The 6,350-nt window shown below is 45.8% G+C and overlaps 1 pseudogene; it reads right to left on the bottom strand.

Moving 5' to 3' along the window:
- Window positions 1–6,013, bottom strand: part of LOC107110830 — a 23,877-nt pseudogene extending 17,864 nt beyond the window's left edge.
- Window positions 6,014–6,350: the final 337 nt, after the last annotated feature.

Genomic DNA, 6,350 nt, shown 5'->3' on the forward strand with positions numbered 1-6,350 from the left:
GAGGGGGGGGAGGTCTCTCCTCTTCGCTTCAAGCTACTGACTTTGATGGACCGGTGCTCTGATTACCAGGTAAAGGTAAAGGTTCCCTTGCTCGAAAGCCAGTCGAATCCGACTCAAGGGTTGCGGTGCTCATCTCCGTTTCCAAGCCGAAGATCCAGCGCTGTCCGAAGACGTTTCCCTGGTCATGTGGCCGGCATGACTAAACACCAAGGCGCACGGAACGCTGCTCCCTTCCCACCGAAGTGGTCCCTATTTATCTACTTGCAATGTCTTGCTTTCGAACTGCCAGGTTGGCAGGAGCTGGAACTAGAGACGGGAGCTCACTCCGTCATGCGGCACCCTGGGTCTCGAACTGCTGAATGACTGACCTTCCACAGCCTGCAGTTCAGCGTCTTAACCACTTGAGCCACCGCAGGGGTGTGGAGGGGGGGGTAAATCTGAAGGAACAGCAGCCAGTTCTTTGGGGGGGCTGGGAGGAGGAGATTTGAGCAAGGGAGCTGCAAGAAGGAAAGGGCTGCAAGGTGTCTCAGAGAGGATCTTCAGGCGACAGAGATCAATTCTTTCCCTGCAGAGAATGGCTACTTGGCAGGGTGGACTCCATGGTATTCCCCAGGGAGGTCTCACTCCTTGTGTGTGTGTGTGTGTGTGTGTGTGTGTGTGTGTGTGTGTGAGAGAGAGAGAGAGAGAGAGAGAGAGAGAGAGAGAGAGAGAGAGAGCAGGGCCCACTTACATGAGGCACAGTGGTGTATGCAATGGTAAATGGGGTGCCATTGTTCTTTGTTTACCCAGAGACATGCGCAGTTATAGCTGGCCTGCCAAGGCCATAAGCCTCAGCAAAAATAGCAAGTTAACATTTTGTTCTTTCAGCATTTTACCTTCTCAGCATGCATCCAGACAACAGTCATAAATGAACCAAAGTTAATACCTGAATACATCCATGATAGAATCATAAATAGCACTTAACATATGCACCATGGAAGTGCTAAGTGCACCCACCAAGTCAAACCTGTTAGTCAGTGGCAGAGTAGAAAGTGTTTCATAAGCTGTGCATACAACAGTATCAATAAGGAGCATATATATAAATAAATTCAAAAAAAACCAAACAAACATATGTTGTCAGTGTCGTAAACCAGTTGCGACCTTAAAACCTTTCGGGGGCCTTCAGACGGTGTGTTGAGAGCAGTTTAAACTGGTCACATTCTGACGCGATTATCTTTGATCTGGATAATCGGGATCACAGGCCTCCCTGATAAAAACCTTTCCATTCATCCACAAAGAGTTAACAAACGCTGGCGTCTGTAATTTATCGTCTATAGAAAGCAATCTGGACGCATCCCTCAGCAAGGAATATATCCAGAACGTCTTAGCTGTTAAATAAAGATGGTATTCTTCAAAGTCTAGTTTCTGTGTTTAGTAGTTGATTTACAACTTCTAGTCTTTACACGTCCCTAAGTCAGTTCCCCTTTCAAGAATACTTTGTCAGGTCTCCTGTGGGTCAATTTCACTTTCCAGGGGGAATCATCCTTAAAAGTAAACATTCCTTTAGACTGTCCTGTTAAAGAAGGATTACAGAAATGTGGGGTTGGGGAAACGTTCCAGTTCCTTCCTTTTCTTTTCTGCTAAAGTTATTTTCATTTCTAAAGATGTCTTGTTTCCTAAAATTAATAATGAATGGGTGCCATTGCCAATACAATAGTCAGTTTCCAAACTATCATGAATGTTGTTCAGGTGAGATGTTGGGTACCCTTTGGGGATGCTGACATTCACACCTTCGTTATCAAGTGTTCACTGTTATTTTCTAAACAGCGTATTCTTTTCTACGCATGGGGTGAACGCTCCCTGACTTTACTGGGCTAACATTTCACTCCCTTTTGTTTTCTGGGGGGATGTTTACTGAGGTAGAGGCACTAAATTTGCAGCATGGCTGCAGTTCCCTCTACTGATTGGACCAGGGGGTCCAATTCTATGGGCCTCAGAAGGAGGTGCTCCCATCCTCCATTGTTTCCTATGGAAGGGGAGAAAATGCTGTGAGCTGAAGCAGAAATCCTCCGAGCTGGCCTCTGAAATGTTGTGCTCCAGCACCCTCTAGCACAGCTCAACAGGGAACGGCAAATGTAACCACTAAATGGCCTAAATTGATATAACAGGTCTGAGCCTGCCAGAGAAATTAGGAGGCAGGAGTCTTGAGGTAAGAAGAAGAAGAAGAAGAAGAGATTGGATTGATACCCTGCCCTTCACTACCCAGAGGTGTCTCAGAGCGGCTTACAAACTTCTTTCCCTTCCCCTCCTCACAACAGACCCCCTGTGAGGTAAAAGAAGAAGAAGAAGAGATTGGATTGATACCCTGCCCTTCACTACCCAGAGGTGTCTCAGAGCGGCTTACAAACTTCTTTCCCTTCCCCTCCTCACAACAGACCCCCTGTGAGGTAAAAGAAGAAGAAGAAGAGATTGGATTGATACCCTGCCCTTCACTACCCAGAGGTGTCTCAGAGCGGCTTACAAACTTCTTTCCCTTCCCCTCCTCACAACAGACCCCCTGTGAGGTAAAAGAAGAAGAAGAAGAGATTGGATTGATACCCTGCCCTTCACTACCCAGAGGTGTCTCAGAGCGGCTTACAAACTTCTTTCCCTTCCCCTCCTCACAACAGACCCCCTGTGAGGTAAAAGAAGAAGAAGAGATTGGATTTATACCCTGCCCTTCACTACCCAAAGGAGTCTCAGAGCGGCTCACAAGCTCCTTTCCCTTCCCCTCCCCACAACAGACACCCTGTGAGGTGGGTGGGGCTGAGAGAACTTAACTGCACACTTAACCACTACACCAAACTGGCAGTAAGGGAGGTCAGGGGCAGAGGAGTAGCAAAAATCCCAGCATATTCTCTTAGCTGCTGCCTGTTCTGCAGGGAAATTTTGATGAAAAATACCAGGAGATAACAGAGTTCGGGTATCATGTATAAAAGTTACACGACTGTCTAAAACTGTAGTACCTGAAGCAGAAAAGCGAGGCATTTCAATCAACAGCCAACCACCAGGAAAAGTGTAATAGGTCAGGGTGACAGTAGATTGCAAATACCTTCTTATTCTGCGAAGAGCTGAACTTGGCAGGCGTGCGAACAAGGCCGAAATCTGCAGGAAGGAGCACAGAGGGGAGGAGACGCCCCCTCGTCAGAAGAATAAGGACAATCAAGAAGCAAAATGGGAGTAAAGACAACATTCCTATGATGCCAAACACCTATTTTATCAAATGGGGGCAAAAGAATAAAATGGAAATCAATTGGTAACACAGATTTTACACAGCCCCGTAGCCAACAACTTTTTTGCTAGGGGCGGGCAATGTTTTGCTTGTGCGGCCTGCCATTATATGTCTGTGTGAAGCTGCCACGCCACGCTCGTACTTCTAAATAATAACTGATAAAAATAATAATAAATGCAAGTGTCTAAAAATGGCCACAGTGATGCAGTTTTCAAAAATGTATATTGGATACAGAAGTATAAGGAAGGGAGAGTCAGTGGAAACACACACACACCATCCACCCCTATTCTTAAAGCAAACTTTAAGCACAGCCAGAAAATTACTGTCAGGAGGTTTGGAATTTAACCTAGTCAGTTCAATTGCCCTCTCCTGCCACGGAGCAGACGAAAAGATTTCTGTTCTGCAGAAACATAACAGAATTTGGAAACTGGTTGATGTTATGTACTGAGACAAACAGAATCTCAGAACGATGATGGAAAGGTGGAAGTTCCAATACTCCAATACTCTGGTGGACAGATATGAGAGAATCGGTACCGACTCTGTACCGTGGGCTGAGAGAGGCAGGATCCAGATGCTGTTCCAGAATGTAATCCCCCACATGTGGGGTCCAGCCTGAGGCGATTTCCGTGGAGGGAAGCTCAGTCAGAGATTGGAATTTGAGGTACAAAACTTGTAAATTCTACTCTGTGAGCTACTGGCATTAAAGTTGTGAGTGAGCAATTTAGCTACTGCATAAATTAGTTTGCTCTGGAGCCCTCCTTCCTGAGCTAAAACAAAAATCTGTGAGCCGGAGGCCAGAAAACTGTGAGCTAGCTCACACTAACACAGCTTAGAGGGAACATTGATCTTGAGCATTTATGATGTTTCTCTGCTGTGTGGATTCCTCAGTGCTTAAGAAGATAACATTGGGTCTTCAGTCCCTTTCCACCCTCAGAGTACATCCTTGCATTTACCTGAGAGATCAACTTGAGGCTTCTTTCATGGTTAAAACTCTTTCCACAGTCCATGAATATATGTCATTTCTTCCTGGTTAGGACAACGTTTCTGTGCCAATGCAAACTCTTTAGAAGACATAACATCATGCGAAACCTTTATATAGTATAGAGGGTTTTTTAGGTATGCAAAAAGAAAAAAAGCTGTTTTTACAGGTTACGTAGTTACATGGTTTCTCCTACTGTGGGTTCTTAAATGTTTTTGAAGACCGCCACTCTGCTGGAAACTCTTTCCGCACTCTGAGCATTCAAAAGGTTTCTCCCCTGTGTGAGTTCTCCAGTGCCGTTGAAGATAGCTACTCCGACTGAATCTCTTTCCACATTCTGAGCATTCAAAAGGTTTCTCCCCAGTGTGGGTTCTCTGATGCTGTTGCAGATGGGTATTGCAACTGAATCTTTTTCCACACTCTGAGCATTCAAAAGATTTTTCCCCTGTGTGGGTTTTCTGATGCTGTTGCAGATGGCTACTGCAACTGAATCTCCTTCCACATTCTGAGCATTCAAAGGGTTTCTCCCCAGTGTGGGTTCTCAGATGCGTTTGCAGATAGTCACTTCGACTGAATCTCTTTCCACATTCCAAGCATTCAAAAGGTTTCTCCCCAGTGTGGGTTGTCAAATGACTTTGAAGAGTGTAACTCTTACTGAATCTCTTTCCACATTCTGAGCATTCAAAAGGTTTCTCCCCTGTGTGAGTTCTCTGATGCAGTTGCAGACTGCCACCCCGACAAAATCTCTTTCCACATTCTGAGCATTCAAAAGGTTTCTCCCCTGTGTGAGTTCTCTGATGCAGTTGCAGACTGCCACCCCGACAAAATCTCTTTCCACATTCTGAGCATTCAAAAGGTTTCTCCCCTGTGTGAGTTCTCTGATGCAGTTGCAGACTGCCACCCCGACAAAATCTCTTTCCACATTCTGAGCATTCAAAAGGTTTCTCCCCTGTGTGAGTTCTCTGATGCAGTTGCAGACTGCCACCCCGACAAAATCTCTTTCCACATTCTGAGCATTCGAAAGGTTTCACCCCCGTGTGAGTTCTCTGATGCCGTTGCAGACAGCCGCTCAGACTGAATCTCTTTCCACACGCTGAACATTCGAAAGGTTTCTCCCCAGTGTGCATTGTCAGATGACTTTGAAGTGTGTCTCTCCGACTGAATCTCTTTCCACACTCTGAGCAATCAAATGGTTTCTCCCCTGTGTGGGTTATCTGGTGCTTTTGCAGATGGCCACTTCGACGGAATCTCTTTCCACACATGGAGCATTCAAAAGGTTTCTCCCCTGTGTGAGTTCTTTGATGCTCTAGAAGAGTGACACTCTGATGGAATCTCTTTCCACACTCTAAGCATTCAAAAGGTCTCTCCCCTGTGTGAGTTCTCTGATGCCGTTGAAGATTGCTACTCAGATTGAATCTCTTTCCACACTCTGAGCATTCAAAAGGTTTCTCCCTTGATTGAGTTCTCTGATAACATTGAAGAGTGCCTCTCACAATGAATCTGTTTTCACAATCTGGGAATTCAAAAGGTTTCTCCCCTGAGTGGGTATATCGGTGCAGCTGAAGAGTCCTACTCAGACTGAATCTCCTTCCACACTCTGAGCATTCAAAAGGTTTTTCCCCTGTGTGTGTTCTCTGATGCTGTTGCAGATGGCAACTCTGTCTGAATCTCTTCCCACACTCTGAGCATTCAAAAGCTTTGTCTCCTCTGTGTATACCTTGGTTAACGAGCTGTAATCTCTTTCTGCAGTACTTTCCACACTGAATGGATCTACTTGCCTTCATTACCCTGCCTCGATTCGTGACATTTTCTTTCAGGTCTTCATTTTTAACTCTGTCTGGGATTTGCTGATGAAGTTCCTCACCCTCCTCATTCCTCTGATCATCCTCTGCTGGAATAGACAGAGAGATCCTGTTAGTACCTGGGAGGGCTGGTAAGGTTCTAAGAGGAGGAGGAGGAGGAGGAGGAGATTGGATTTATACCCCGCCCTTCACTACGCAAAGGAGTCTCAGAATGGCTTACAAACTCCTTTCCCTTCTCCTCCCCACAACAGACACCCTGTGAGGCAGGTGGGGCTGAGAGAGCTCTTGACAGAAACTGCTCTTTTTCAAGAACAGCTCT

The sequence above is a fragment of the Gekko japonicus genome, unplaced genomic scaffold (assembly GCF_001447785.1).
Source record: "Gekko japonicus isolate JY-2015 unplaced genomic scaffold, Gekko_japonicus_V1.1 scaffold76, whole genome shotgun sequence".
Taxonomy (NCBI): Eukaryota; Metazoa; Chordata; class Lepidosauria; order Squamata; family Gekkonidae; genus Gekko; species Gekko japonicus.